The sequence below is a fragment of the Dipodomys spectabilis genome, unplaced genomic scaffold (genome assembly GCF_019054845.1).
Source record: "Dipodomys spectabilis isolate Male_0828 unplaced genomic scaffold, ASM1905484v1 ptg000360l, whole genome shotgun sequence".
Taxonomy (NCBI): domain Eukaryota; kingdom Metazoa; phylum Chordata; class Mammalia; order Rodentia; family Heteromyidae; genus Dipodomys; species Dipodomys spectabilis.
In genome coordinates, this window is record NW_024871037.1 from 4765486 (window position 1) to 4781309 (window position 15824).

Below are 15824 nucleotides of genomic sequence, written 5' to 3' on the forward strand. Positions count from 1 at the left end.
ACAGGCTAACCCAACCGAGAGACAGATCTGCATTCGACTTGCCTTCCTTGCATATATGTATGCCTCTTAACTGTGCTCCAAGTATGAATGATTTTAGTCACTAAAGTAGTCTGAGGAGAGTTGCTACTCGGTAATAGTTTATTAGCCTTTAATTTGTACTACTCTAGTAAAACTCTTATTTCTGTAAAACATACCCATAATTCAGTGTTGCCACACTGAACTTTGTCTAAGATATCACGGTCATTAATTATACACCTTTAAATCCCCTAGATACCACTGGGCACAACGATATCCTGTTGAACATTTTTCAATTTTCCTTCACTTTCTTAAGATAAAAATGTCCTGGCTCTTAAGTAGGATCTTTAAGGCTCGATTACAGAGACTTGCCTATAAAAAATAACTCAGGAGGAATGCATTTAGTTAACGCCACTAAAACTAGACTTCAATGCAAGACAGAGGCAAACTGCTTCTCCTGAAAATTTGGTTGGCCTGGTGCCAGTGGTTCATGCTTGTCATCCTAGCTACTCAGGAGGCTGAGACCTGAGTATCACAGTTCAAAGCCAGCCTGGGCAGGAAAATCTGTGAGACTCTTATCTTCAGTTAACCACCAGAAAATCAGAAGTGGTGCTGTGGCTCAAGTGGTAGAGCACTCACCTTGAGCTGAAGAGCTTAGGGACAGCGCCCAAGCCCAGAGTTCAAGCCCTATGACCAAAAAAAAAAAATTTTTTTTTGGTTGGATTTGTGGCATAAGCTAAGCTTTGTTTGTAAAAACTTTTGTTCTTCCTTGACCTAGAGTGAACTTTCATGTAAATACTTAGTTGGTACATATCTTTGGGCTTTTCCTTTGTGTTTCATGTAGACCATCTTTTGTGTGTGTGTGTGTATGTGTTGGTTGTGGGCCTGAACTCTGGGCCTGGGTGCTGTCCCTCAGCCTTCAGCTCAAGGCTAGTGCTCTACCATTTGAGCCACAGTGCCACTTCTGGCTTTTTATGTTTTATATGGTGCTGAGGAATCAAATCCAGGGCCTCATGCATTCAAGGCAAGCATTCTACCACTGAGCCACTTTCATGTAGACCGTTTTTCAATATCAAGCTTTCGGAATTGTGATAGAAACTCTGTGGAAGATTGCATTAGAAGGACTGCCTATGTCTCCCATCCATCCATCCATCCATCCATCCATCCATCCATCCATCCATCCATCCATCCATCCATCCATCCATCTGTCCTTTCTCTGACTCACCTATCCATCCAGTCATCTACCAACCCACCTATCCAACCATCCATCATATACTCATCCACCTGTCAGTACATCCACACATCAGTCCATCCATTCATCCACCCATCCATCAGTCAGTCTAGCCAGCCAGCTACCCACCAATCATCCACCCACCCCCACACCCATCTGCCCATTCACCTGTCTCTCAGATATTTTACACCAGGCCCTCTTCAGTGAGCATTTCATGCACGTTCATTTCATCTTCACAGTATCCACAAAGTGAGAACCATTCTTATTGTACAGATAAGGAAACTGAGTCACACAGGTACCAAGTTTGAACTTATGACTAGCCCTCACTTAGCTTGCTTGCTCATGTCTATTACTCTACCACTTGAGCCATACTTCCAGTCTAAGCTTTTGCCAGTTATTTCACAAATGGAGTCTCATGAGTTTTTCCTGCTTGGCATATTCTCAAACTGTGATCCTCTAGATCTCAGGCTCCTGAGTAGCTCGGATGACAGGTGTGAGCCACCAGCACCCAGCTAACTTCTATAAATTTATGTCATTTTGGTTCATTCTTCCATCCTTTGTAGTACCTTCCTAAGGTCTCAAAGAAGCTCATGTCTGCAGAGATGCTCAAGGAAGGAAGGACAGTCTTTTACGTGTGATGAAAGCGGAGAGACAACTGCTTTTGACAGATAGTTTCAGCTCTTATCAGGAAAGCCATCCCAACTATCATTATGTCTGCCCTACAGATTTCCTGGAGTTATGAGAACAATGCACATTTGAAGTGACAGTGTCAGGTACATTCTGGGGATTTCTAATGAGCACCAAGGGAAATTTTTCCTCTTGAATTTGTGAGGGGAAAAATATGAATATTTGGGAAGTTCGAAGAAAACTTAATGCTCCAATTTTTATAGCGTAATATTTCTAATCCTTGGAAGTTGGAACACTTAGTTTGAGGCCATGCTTTGTGTTTCCCTATTATTAACTTGACAGCAACCGAGGGACATCCCTCTTCAGCTCCTCTGCTGGTTCAGTAACTCCCCTACCCAAAGACACATTTGCCGTTTTGTCATTTTCTTTGATTAAATGTCATCTTGAATTTTTCAAATCCAGTCTATTCTGTTGCAAACAATCATCGCATACACATCTCTGGTAATCAACTTCTTGCATTTTTGTAAATTTTTTTTTATAAATTTATTTATTTTAGTATATATTTTTTATTGTAAAGATACTGTACAGACGGGTTACCGTTACATGAGTAAGGTAATGAGTCCGTTTCCGATCCAGCATTGTTACCTCCTCCTTTGTTTTTCCCCTACCACCTCTTCCCTCCCCTGTAAATGTCTTTATAGAATATATTTAAAAGAAGGAAATCACTGGTGAAAAATTACGTTCAACTTTAGCACCACACAATGTTGTCAAATTGTCCTCAAAAAGGACTGCACTAATTTAGGTTTCCCTCAACGTGTGTAAGAATGTCGTGTTTCTCTGTACCCTTACCAACATGGAATATGAAGATTTTAATATAGTCGGTGAAATAATATAAACTATGTGGTTCGCCTTTGTAGTTACTGCTGAGTTGAAAGTTCATTTCAGTAACTGCTCACTGAGCATTGGCAGTCTGTCATCATTGGGAGAGGATCTGGTGCCATCAAAGTAGCTGGATTCAGTGTCCCAACCCTGGAATTCCAGCTAGTTTGGAGGCAGAGATCTGAGGATCATGGTTTAAGGCCAGCACAATTCATGCAACACCCATCTTTTTTTTCTTTAAAAAAAATTGTTATTATAAAGCCAGGTGCCAGTGGCTCACGCTTGTCATCCTAGCTGCTCAGGAGGCTAAGATCTGAGGATCATGGTTCAAAGCCAGCCCAGGCAGAAAAGTCTGTGAGACTCTTATCTCTAATAAGCCACTAGAAAACTGGAAGTGGTGCTGTAGCTCAAGCGGTAGAGCGTTTGCCTTGAGCTGAAGAGTGCAAGGACAGCGCCCAGGCCCAGAGTTCAAGCCCCACGACCAACAACAAAAAAAACAGAGTTATTATAAAGGTGATATACTGATGGGTTACAGTTCCATAAGTCAGGTATTTCTTATTGTACAATGTCACCCTTTCCCTCTCTGTCTCTCATTCTTTTCCCTCCCATCCCCACCGACAAGTTGTAGAGTTCATTTTCAACATAGTGTCTAGTGAGTACCACTGCTGTATTTGTTCACCCTTTGTCCCTCCATTTCTGTGCACTCTCCATTCCCTCCCAAAGACAGGTAAATGAACAAACTAGACAAAAAAGAAAAGAAAACAAAAACAGCAGCAAAAGAAAAAAAATCTCTTGTTTCCATTTCCTGGAGTTCATTTTGATCAATATTAATTTATGTGATCAGATTACACATCAACACTGTGCCTGCGTGTTCCTCTCCTAAGATACGAGACTCCCTCTTAACCGAAGACTGCATGGGCTGGCACACACCTGTTATCCCGCCTACAATAGGAAAAACACGATGGCGGGGCATTGTGGCAGCTGTCCGTCATCCGCAGCAACATGGAAGCACAAGTAGGGTTGCAGCCCAGGCTCTCAAATGATCAATGCAAGAAGGAGCTATAGCTATGGCTTCAGTGAGAAGAGCACCTGCCTTTTTAGTGTGAGGCCCTGAGTTCAATTCCCAGTCAGTGCTTCCAAAAAAAAAAATCCACAGAAGTGACTAAAGAAGCCCTTTACAGAAGAATCCAAAGCTTGCGAGTATAGAATAACAGTGGGTCTGTGTGATAAGGAACAGTGGCTCCCTGAGAAGTTGTTTCCTGAAGAACAGACAGGGTACCCCCTTGACTGTGGGGTGCTATTGCTGGTCTCCCCAAGCTACACCCCTTTCTGCTGCAGCTGTGGCTTTGCTCTTTTTTTTTTTTTTTTTTTTTTCAGTCGTGGGGCTTGAACTCTGGGCCTGGGCGCTGTCCCTCAGCTCTTCAGCTCAAGGCAAGCGCTCTACAACTTGGGCCACAGCGCCACTTCCGGCTTTCTGGTAGTTAATAGGAGAAAAGAGTCTCACAGTCTTTCCTGCCCAGGCTGGCTTTGAACCATGATCCTCAGATCTCAGCCTCGTTAAGTAGCTAGGATGACAGGTACATCCCACTTGAACCCGATTCTCTCTCTCTTTCCTTCTTTCTTCCTTATTTATTCATTTTGCCATGGGGACCATCAGATGCTGGAGTTTGCCCAGCTGTGTGATATTACACCAAGCCAGACAGAGGTCTGTTTGGCAGCTACCCTTTCTCTTGCCAGTCAGCTCCTGAGAGTGTTAAAAAAAAAAAAAATGCAGAGGATTTCAAAGCAAGCCCCCTTTAAGGGGCTGGAGCTGGCTACTAGTTGCTAGGCAAGTTAAAGTAATTCATCATCCTTGCCAAAGGGAACTTTGAGGGAAGGGGAGGGGAATGGCAGGGCCGCTGGTTGCCATAGGAATGTCTGTGATTTGAACAAAACCACCGAGTGGGGAAGAGCAAGCCCGCAGCGTCCATGGCTCCTTCTGCCTAAGAAGGGAGCTATGAGCAGGAGGTGGAGCAGAGGTAAGTGGGGGGGGGGGGGGGGGTAAGGAGCAAAGCCTGAGAGGCTCAGCGGGGCCTAAAGATGGGGTAGGCGTGAGGAGAGGGCGTCCTAGGAAGGGGTGGAGGCCCTGTGCATTTAAAAAAAAAAAAAAGACTGAGTAGATTCAATCAGAAAAAAATTATAATGAGCTCTTTGGCTACTCCAAAGACCTGAGGCTAGTCTCTAGAGTTGAATGTGGAATCCAAGATTAAATCACGGGCAGAATTCCATTCAAATCTGGAACAAACCCAGACTGCAAATAGATGAACCCTTCGCATAGTGCCATTTAGGAGATAACCCCGAAGGTAGAAATTGTGTACGTATGGAAACATGGACGTCAGGTTGTGTCGTCATTGTTATCCATCAAGGTGATCATCAGTCATTAAGCCTGCATTTCTCAGGCTCTTATTTAAGGTAAACACACCAAGTGATCCAACAGTGTGTTACTAGTGTGAAACCTTGAGAGAGATCACGTGACCTGGGCCTACTACCCCATTCACAGGCACCTGTTATCTGGCTGAGTGTGGGGGTGGGGGATGGCAAAAACCCCCAAAACTTTTAGCAAGTGTTAAGTGTTAAGAATGTGCTGTGTAACTTCTGAGGGGTTGAATCACTCTCTGGAATGGTATGAATCTCTTTTCATTTGGATACTACTTCTGGGGGAGTGGCCTAAGATCCTGGGGTGCAGCTGGTGGTAATAACTGGCTTAGCTGTCTTTTTGTAAGGCTTAGGTGACAGACTTCCTTTTTTTTTAAGGTCACAAGACATTAGGGGAACTCAAACTCCTCTGCAAGTTTTACTTGACCATTTGAAGTATGCATACATTTGTCACATATTTGACTCAGGTCACAGAGCTCCTGGGAAGCATGGCATCGGCTGAGGGGGAGGACGTGGTAGCAGCGTCCTTTGTTGTCATAGCTCTGTCTCTGAGCCTGCCTCCTGGCACTGAGGCTCCTCAGCCTCTTGGAATTTCCTGGGAGTCAAGGATGTCTTATCAAACGAAGCAGCTCTTGGTGGGCTTCTGGTTAGCTTCAGGCTGAGAGAGGGCTTTCATCAGAAAGACAAAGCAGTGGTGACTCTTGGAATGTTCAGGCCCACTCCCATCTACTGGGGAGGAAAGATGGCTGGAGACTTGGGTCAGTAATTGCTCGTACCATTGTGATGGAATGGATATTGAAATCCTTGAAACTATGGAGTTCAGGGAGGTTGGTGATCACATGGAGATATGGGGAAGATGGGCCAGCCAAAGAGTTGAGAGCTGGAGAGTTCCCCAGCTCCTCCATTCAGGCCTTCCTGAAGCGTACACTTCGCAATGAACCTTAAAAACAGTTAAAGTGCCTTCCTGGGTTCTGTGAGCCATTTTAAGAGAGTGTCAAAGTGGAAGAGGTTGGTCATGGGAACCATCACTTTAGACTTGCTTGGTCAGATAGAAGTGCAAGGTGGGAATCTTGGGGGTTTTGATTGGTATCTGAGGTGGAACACAGTCGGTTGGTACTGAGCCCTTTGACCTATGGGATCTGACACTAACTATAGATAGTACCAGAATGAAATGAAACTCTAGGGTACTACCTTATCATGCTCAATTGGAGAATTGCTTGTTGGGGGGGGGGGGGGAGGGGATGGAAACTCCACTCACTGGGCATCAGAAATGTTGCTGAGATGGAGCTGGGAAGGTGGCTCAGTGGCAGAGTGCTTGCCTTGCATGCATGATGCCTTGGGTTCAATTCCTCAGCACCATATATGTATAAAAAGCTGGAATTGGCACTATGGCTCAAGTGGTAGAGTGCTTGCCTTGAGCTGAAGAGCTGCGGGACAGCACTCAGGCCCAGAGTTCAGGCCCACAACCGACCAAAAAAAAAAATGTTGCTGAGGCATATTTTTTTAATCCTTCAGTTTTGTTTGTTTAAATCATTTGGCACAATATGATTGGGTGCATATGGATTTTTAATTAAGTTTTGTTCCACAAGCAGCATATTGTCTTACAAGCAATACATTTCCAGATTTTTATTTAGTCAGTCAAAAACTATTTCCCTTTAATTGATATTTGAGCCATTTGCATTTTTGCAGTTAATGCATTTTGATATAATCTGTCACCCTCGTTTTATTACTTTATTATATTTTATTACTTTCTGCTTTCATCTTCTCTTCTTGATGTCTTTGGAGTTGATCTTTTTATTTTCTTTTTGTCAGTCCTGGGCTTGAACTCAGGGCCTGGGCACTGTACTGAGCTTCTTTTGCTCAAGGCTAGCATTCTACCAGTTGAGCCACAGCGCCACTTCCGGCTTTTTCTGTGTATGTGGTCTAAGGAATCGAACCCAGGGCTTCATGCATGCTAGTCAAACACTCTACCACTACGGCTTTTTCTGTGTATGTGGTCTAAGGAATCGAACCCAGGGCTTCATGCATGCTAGTCAAACACTCTACCACTAAGCCACCTTCCCATAGCCCATGGAGTTGATCTTTTTTTTTTTAATCTCCCCATTCTTACTTCCCTCCCTACTTTTTTGTTATAGGCTACATGCTTTGGGCCTACTCTGATAGAAGCTGCTGTTGCTCTTTTAGCCTGAATACTGCTCTTGAATGACGTGGCTCCCTGTCTGAGGCCCAGACTCAGGATGCCAGGAGACTGTGGACAGAAAATCAGTCACATCTAAGATCGCACAGTGTGCAGTTGGGGAAAATTTGTGACAGAAGGGTGGGCTTGAGTGGCCAGCAACACCAAGCAAATCCCTTCAATTTAGGTCAGAAAGAGAGGAATGTATATTGGTTAGGACAACAGTGACATCATCCAAGACAGAAATAAACCTGTTTTATCTTAAGCTGATTGCAACAGTGTCAGACACATTCCTGGTACCAATGTCCAGTTGTTAAAGCTTTACATACCAGCCAGGCGCCCGTAGCTCACGCCTGCCATCCTAACTACTAAGGCGGCTGAGATCTGAGGATCGCAGTTCAAAGCCAGCCCTGGCAGGAACGTCCATGAGATTCTTATCTCCAATGAACCACCAGAAAACTGGAAGTGGCGCTGTGGCTCAAGTGGTAGAGCGCTCGCCTTGAGCTGAAGAGCTCAGGGACAGCGCCTAGACCCAGAGTCAAGCCCCATGACCAACAACAAAAAAAAAAAGCTCTACATACCACTGTAAAGTTTTATCTATTTGTAGCATCTGGGAAACTGTGCAGAAAGAACTGACTATAGTTATTGGGCCAACCATGGTGGTTACCACTTAAGATGGCTGCAGTTATGTCAAGCCAAATCCTTGCACAGAATTCCTTCCTTCCTTCCTTCCTTTCTTCCTTCCTTCCTTCCTTCCTTCCTTCTTTCCTTCCTTCCTTCCTTCCTTCCTTCCTTCCTTCCTTCCTTCCTTCCTTCCTTCCTTCCTTCCTTTCTTTCTTTCTTTCTTTCTTTCTTTCTTTTCTCTCTTTCTTGTCAGTGTTGAGGCCTGTACTTGGGGCTTGAGCACTGTCTTTGAGCTCTTTGGCTCAAGGCTTAACACTCTACCACTTTTGAATCACAGCTCCACTTTCGGTTTTTGAGTGTTAATTGGAGATAAGAATCTCACAGCTTTTCTTGCCCAGGGCTGGCTTCAAACCACAATCCTCAGGCCTCAGCCTCCTGAGTAGCTAGGATGACAAGCGTGAGCCATCAGCACCCGGCCCTACACAGAATTTTTAAAAGTTGCATTGGCTGGGCGCTGGTGGCTCACACCTGTCATCCTAGCTCCTCAGGAGGCTGAGATCTGAGGATCACAGTGGAAAGCCATCCTAGTCAGGAAAGTCTGTGAAACTCTTATCTCCAGCTAACCAGCAAAAAGCCAGAAGTGGAGCCTGTGGCAAAGTTGATAGAGCATCAGCCTTGAGAAAAAAGAAAAAAAAAAAAAGAAGCAAAAAGACAGTGTCTAAGACCTGAGTTCTTACTCCTGAAAAGCGTTTCCACTCTTACCTGGTGAGACCTCTCGTTTGGGATCTATTTTTTGCCTGACAACAGATGTGACGGATGTAACTCAGCGCGTCCAAGAGGGAGCATCTGGAAAGACCGGAGAGAGAAGGGAGGGGGGAAGACAGAAGTGTAACACAAGGGAAGAGGGAGCAGGGATGGTTCATTTAATTAAAAAAGTATTTACAGGCTTCTGCTTCCTCCCTGCTGTTCTTACCTTGCGAGGCCAGACTTCCCCCTGGAGATGGCCTCCTGGCCATTCGTCCAGGGGAAGGCTTTCTTATGGGCGGGTGAGTCACCACGGATTCAATGACCTCTATTACTCATTCTCATGTGCTCATTACAGTGGGCACTGCTGAGAAGAGAGCCATCTTCCCTCCTCTCTTCTCCCAGGGTGGGAAGCAGCTTTACCCCTCCCACAGGGTGAGTCTGGCAGCCTGACACCTGAGCAGCACCTCACCTCCTTCCTGTTCCTGTTCCAGCAGGAAGAGAACCTCATCACATCCAGGCATCTCTTGACAGAGGAAAGGGAGCTGGTGAGGGATGGGGGGGGGGGGGGGGGCTATGATGGTGTCTCATCCAGGATTTTATTTTGAAGGACAACATCATGATCTGAAGTAGTCTTCAATCGTTTTATGTTGGTGATAGTGGCTGACTCTGTGTGTGTGTGTGTGTGTGTGTGTGTGTATGTGTGTGGGGGGGGGCTGCTATTAAAATATCTGATAAAAGAAGAGACTTAGGAAGTGAGGTGGCAGATAAAAGCAAATCCGATCTTCCTGGCTGAAAACTAGAGCCTGAGCTGTTAAATTGCAGGCCGAGATGCGGCATGTTTGCTGTGGTAGGTAGAAAGTCCAGTTCCTGCAAGGAGACGTATTTCTGTACCTGCATTGATTCAGCGCCCCAGCTGTTGGCACCTGACCTTGGGTGGCATTGGGAAGGCAAAGGGGAAGATGCGCTCACACATGTGACAATGCCGGGCATATTCCTAAATGAGCTTGAGCAGCTAAGGAAGCACAGGCGCGCAGAGAGATAGAAGGAAGCTGGTCATGGTCACTAAGCAGCAGGTATATTTTGGCTACAGTTCAAAACTTGAGTCTGATCAGTGGCAAAAAATCCACAACACACTGCCTCTAGACGTGTTTCAGTTTTTTTTCTCTCTCTCTCATTGGCATGAATTAGTCTTACCTAGGTGTTTCCCCTGGGTAGAGAGTCCATCCTTCAATCCCATCTCAGGGTCCCAGTTTCTTATCACTAGAAGTCATCTGTCTGAGCCACATAAGAAGGAAAACACCTGGAGAAGCCACTCCACGCCACGGCCCAGCCGCCAGCCCTACTGCATTCTTTGCTCGGAACTCTTTCTCAGATGCCCGGTAGCTCATTCGTCAGCGATGTTTCTAAACTATTAAAAATTTCTGGCTGTCATTATCCCGAGGATGGATTATACAAAGGTCTGGACAGCAAAGATATCAGCTACATAAATGCAGTAATTTTTGTCCCCTATTTTTTCTAGTGATTAAAAATTGACCAACTGCCAAAGGATGAACCAAATGAGAGAATAGCAGGCAAGGCAGGAACATGTAGAGGTTTTCTTTGGAGCAGGATTCTTTTCTATGCATTCTTCTGCAAAGCTTGGGAAAGCAGAAACGGTAATGTACCCCCAGCGTCCTGTTGTCTCCAAGAGAACTCCCAATCTGCTGGAGCCAGCAGAATTGACCATAAGAAGGGGTGAATGGGGAGCCTCTTATTAGGAAAAGAAGCTGGGTTACACAGAAGAACATGCTAATATCCGGTATTTGGGGTTGGCCATTGGAACTGGAACTTATTATCTGATTGTGGGTATTTTCCCTGAGGATTATAGGCACCCAATAAATAGAGTAGAAGTTTTTGGAGGGATGGGAGGGGGGCTACAAGTTGTCATTCCACACAGCAAATAAAATGCAGAGTTAGAACTTAGGCATGTCGAATGGTTACAAATAATGTTGTGCCAGGTACTGGTGGTCACACCTGTAATCTTAGCTAATGAAGAGGCTGAGATCTGAGGATTGTGGTTTGAAGTCAGGCTGGGCAGGAAAGTCTATCAGATTCTTTTTTTTTTTTTTTGTCGGTTGTGGGGCCTGAACTCTGGTCTGGGCACTGTCCCTTGGCTCTTCAGCTCAAGGTTAGCACTCTACCACTAGAGTCATAGCTCCACTTCCAGCTTTTTCTGCTTATGTGGTGCTGAGGAACCGAACCCAGGGCCTCATGCATGCAAGGCAGGCACTCTACCACTGAGCCACCTTTCCAGCCCATCTATCAGATTCTTATCTCCCATTAACTACCAGAGCCAAAAGTAGAGCTGTGGCTCAAGCGGTAGAGTGCTAGTTTTGAGAGAAAGAAAGAAAGAATAAAAAGCAAATAGTGACAGTGGCCAGGCTCTGAGTTCAAGCCCTAGAACTGGCACAAGGAAAAAGAAAAAGAAGCAAAGCAGCCGGGCGCTGGTGGCTCACGCCTGTAATCCTAGCTACTCAGGAGGCTGAGATCTGAGGATCGCGGTTCAAAGCCAGCCCGGGCAAGAAAGACCGTGAGACTCCTATCTCCAATAAACCACCAGAAAACCGGAAGTGGCGCTGTAGCTCAAGTGGTAGAGCGCTCGCCTTGAGCTGAAGAGCTGAGGGACAGCGCCCAGGCCCAGAGTTCAAGCCCCACGACCGACAAAAAAAAAAAAAAAAAGAAGCAAAGCACCTGTAGCTCACACCTGTAATCCCAGCTACTCAGAAGGCTGCGATCTGGGGGTCGTTGTTCAAAGCCAACCTGGGCAGAAGAATCCATGACATTCTTATCTCCCATTAAGTTCCAGGATACCAGAAGTGGCGTTGTGGCTCAAAGTGGTAAAGTGCTAGCCTTGAGCAAAGAAAGCTCGGGGATAAGGCCCAGGCCCCGAGTTCAAGCCCCACAACTGACAAAAGAAAAGAAAAAGAAAAGAAACAGTGTCTTGTTTTCAGCTATAATGAATGAGATCCTCTGACTTGGTTCTGTTTCTAGATTTTGTATACTAACGTCACACTCCCCATGATAGCAAAGTACAATACAAAAGTTCATTTTCAGTTGCATTGTTGAGTTTTATCCCTATAATAGCTCCAGCAATAAAACCTCATCGCCCTTACCATGACCCAGGCTGGTCAAAGATGATAGAACGCTCCCTTACAGATGAAAAGAAGCGAATACAGAGAAATGCAGCCAGCTTCCCAAGGAGCAACATTTCGCCCTGTGTTCTTGTAAGCCCCCTGGTGGCTCCTAAATCTGCCATGCTGAGTTGGAGGGAGGCCAGACGGCCAGTATGGCTGCCCCCCTGTAGAGTGCCTCCCGCAGGGCCCAGAGTTTGCCTTTCTCTGCCTTCACTCACTGTGTGTGCCTGGCCGGTAATGCTTCCTCTCCGAAGCTCCAAGGTAGGAAAGCTCACCTCCTACCAAGATGTTCTGTTCTAACCAGTCCCTGAGAGCCTGCCACGTCTCCCACATCACATGCAGTCACACTTCATAACCATCTCAGTATTTTTCCCCTCTCAATTGGACCTACAGACTGCTCTGATAATGGTGGCTTCATCTTAGAGTGAATTAGATGCTTTGGTAGGTGGTGTGTGAGCAAACAGTACTGTTCTCTTATCCCCGTACTCATAGAGTTATTACATGTTACATCTTGGAAAGATAAAGACGTGAGTCCTGACTTTATGTGATTATGTCACTACTGGAGGTAAAAAGAAGAAAATTCCATATAGTATTTGGCCATGTTTGGCAACATCTTGAAAAGATTCTTCAAGACCTTCTGAGGGAAGGTTAGAAGAATTGGCATGTGCTTTGCTTGAATGTCTAGGTAGGTTAGAAGGTCAACTCCATACCGTAATTAAAATGGGCTGTGGGATGCATGGTGTCTGAAAGGTGGCTAATCTTCTAGGCATGACTGAAAGCAAATTGTGAACGTGGGGATGGTTTTCTCGGGAGAGTAGAGAAATACATGGGATAATGTAGGAGCCAGGGAATCTACTGTTGTTATGCTGGTTTTGTTTCTAAGAACATTATTTTTTTTTTGAAAAGACATTATCTTATGTTGGAAATGAACTTTACAACTTGAAGGGAGATGGGGGGGAGTGGGAGAAAATGGGGGAGGGGGTGACACTGTTCAAAATGAAATATAGCTGGGTACCGGTGGCTCACACCTGTCATCCTTGCTGAGATGACAGGTGTGAGATCTGAGGATCGGGGTTCAAAGCCAGCCCTGGCAGGAAAGGCTGTGAGACTCTTATCTCCAATGAACCACCAGAAAACTGGAAGTGGCGCTGTGGCTCAAGTGGTAGAGTGCTCGCCTTGAGCTGAAGAGCTCAGGGACAGCAAACAGAGTTCAAGCCCAGGACCAAAAAAAAAAAAAGAAAGAAAGAAAGAAGTGTAATCATTACTTCTGTAACTATAACCCCTCTGTACATCACCTTTACAGTAAAAAAAAAATGTTAAGATGTTATCTTCTGTGAGGACATGGCTTGCATCACTGTATTTTAATTGGATGAGGCCAACACTGGAGAAAGCTGGAGGTTTCTTTTGTAGATCTGCTCTGCCTTCAAAATGTGAACCTGTATTAATCACAGAAGTCCATGATAGCTTTTCTTTTTTTTTGGATGGGTGGGGTGGGGTAGGGACATATTTAACTTAGCATAAAGTCCTTCACTTTCAGGCACACTGCCACAATTGGCAGGGCTTCCTTCTCCTCATAGGCTGGATAATCTCATATTGTGCTTTTTGTTTGTTTGTTTGCCCCTTGTCTGTATCCATTCATCATTCGATGGACACTTAAGTTGTTTCCGTCTTGGTTACAATGAATGATGTCACAATAAACATAGAAATGCAGCTGTCTATTGGACATACTGATACTTTTGGATCCATATCCAGAACTCATTTTACTAGATCATATAGTAGTTCTGCTTTATTTTTGTCTTATTTTGAAGAGTTCCATGATGTTTTCCGTAACAGATGTATCAATTTACCTTTGAACAATAGTGCACAGGGTTGTAATTTTCCTATATCCTGGCCAGCACTTGACTTTTTCTTTTTTCTTTCTTTCTTTCTTTTTTTTTGGCAATACTGGAATTTGAACTCAAGGATTCATGCTTGCAAGGCAGGTACTTTACCACTTGAGCCACTACAACACTAGGCATTTGGGGGCAGGGGTGTTGTTTGTTTGTTGGTCATGGGACTTGAACTCAGGGCCTGAGTGCTATCCCTGAGCCCTTTTGCTCAAGGCAAGTACTCTACCACCTTGAGCCACAGCACCACTTCTGGTTTCTGAGTAGTTCGTTGGAGATAAGAATCTCACAGAGACTTTTCTGTCCAGGCTACCTTTGAACCACAATCCTCAGATCTCAACCTCCTGAGTAACTAGGATTATAGGCGTGAGGCACCAGCTAGTTTTTGCTTTTCAGATAGGATCTCCCACACATACACCCTGCCCCTCTCTCTCTCTCTCTCTCTCTCTGTCTCTCTCTCATTTTGCTCAAGCTAGCCTCCAACTATGATCTTCCTGTCTTCATCCACCCTAGAAGCTGGGATTATAGGTGTATGCTACCGAATCACTTTAAATAAGATAACAATGTCTTTGTTTACGAATCCCATTGCATACACACTTGAGTAGCCTGGTTATCTCACATATCAGTTGCTGCTTCCAGTGGCAAAGTAAAAAAGAAAGCCACGAAGAGGCTTGGAGAGCCGAATGCCATGTGAGGTACTGATGCACCAGACGCCATTGTCTCTATCGACAGTTCACCAGATGCTACTTCACACATCTACAGGAGACCCTCACAAACCATGTCTTGATTTGGTTGTCTGAGACTTCCATTAACCAACACTTCTCTCTCAAGTCCCTGGTAGCCTTTGCCAGATGAGTGCTTACTTCCAAGATGTCAGCAGAGTATTCCATTTCATCAAAATCACAACTTACATAGAAAGGAAGGAAGTAAAAGGTCCTCCTCTCTTCATCCACTGTGCTTCTGAGGAGAAGAACAGTATTGGTTGCTAAGGAACTACAGTAGCATATTCTTGTGCAAACAATTGGTCTGCTGGGAATTCACATGACCGGTTGCAACCAAGCTCTCCCCAGAAAGAGGCAATGTCTCTTCTGTTTCTACCATGGAATGGCTACATGGTGGCTTTGGTGTACTAGGTCTACGCTGCTCAAGAGGTATCTCTGCTCAATCTTCATACAGCCAGGAAAGAAGCTTAGCAGGGCACACCTGCTTCTCCCTGAGTAATGATTCCATTCTGGAAAGGAAATTATCGTCACAGTTGTTTTTAGAAACTGCAGCCATCTATTTGGATAGGACCTTTTTTTTCTCTTGGCCCTCTCTGTGTCTCCTTTGGTTCTAAGGGGTCATGACTGCTCTTTCAAAGACAAGGAAATTGGGCTGGGAAGGTGACTCAGTGGTAGAGTGCTTGCCACATGTGCATGAGGCCCTGGGTTCGATTCCTCAGCACCACATAAGGAGAAAAAGCCGGAAGTGGCGCTGTGGCTCACCTGGTAGAGCGCTCACCTTGAGCTGAAGAGCTGAAGGACAGCGCCCAGGCCCAGAGTTCAGGCCTCATGACCGACAAAAAAAATAAAAAGACAAGGGAATTGCATAGCTTGCTTTGGAAGAATGAGAATTGAACTCTCGGAGCCTGGAAGGCGTGGAAAACTTACAGAAATTTTGAGATCCTTAATCCTTAGGAAAACACTTTCAAGCTGTTTTCTGAAATGCCCTCATCGAAGCCTTTTAAATAGAGGCTAATTCCAAATGTTTCACTTTAAAGTGCATTGGAACATAGCAAGCCTTTCCGCTAGCTCTTAAAATTCTTTAGTGTAGCAGTTTAGGGCGACTTAATTAAAAAACAACCGACAATATCATTAAACCAGTAAGCAAAATAGAACTAATTCCAGGCTGGCTTCCTACCTCTAGGCTGCAAAAAAGCTTTGATTCAATATTTAGACTTGTTTCCTTTTGTTCTCAAGCCAGAATTCAACAGTGTTAAGAGATTGGTTGCATTCTGAGTCCTTAAATAGGTTCGTTTTTTTTTTTTCAGAAGAAACAAAAATGAACCAAAG

The 15824-nt window shown here is 44.9% G+C and overlaps 1 protein-coding gene across 2 annotated transcripts in view; it reads left to right on the top strand.

Annotated features, from left to right (window-relative positions):
* Tmem108 (transmembrane protein 108) overlaps nt 1–15824 on the top strand; it is a 125227-nt gene that overhangs the window by 38038 nt on the left and 71365 nt on the right. The gene's annotated exons all lie outside the window — the stretch shown is intronic.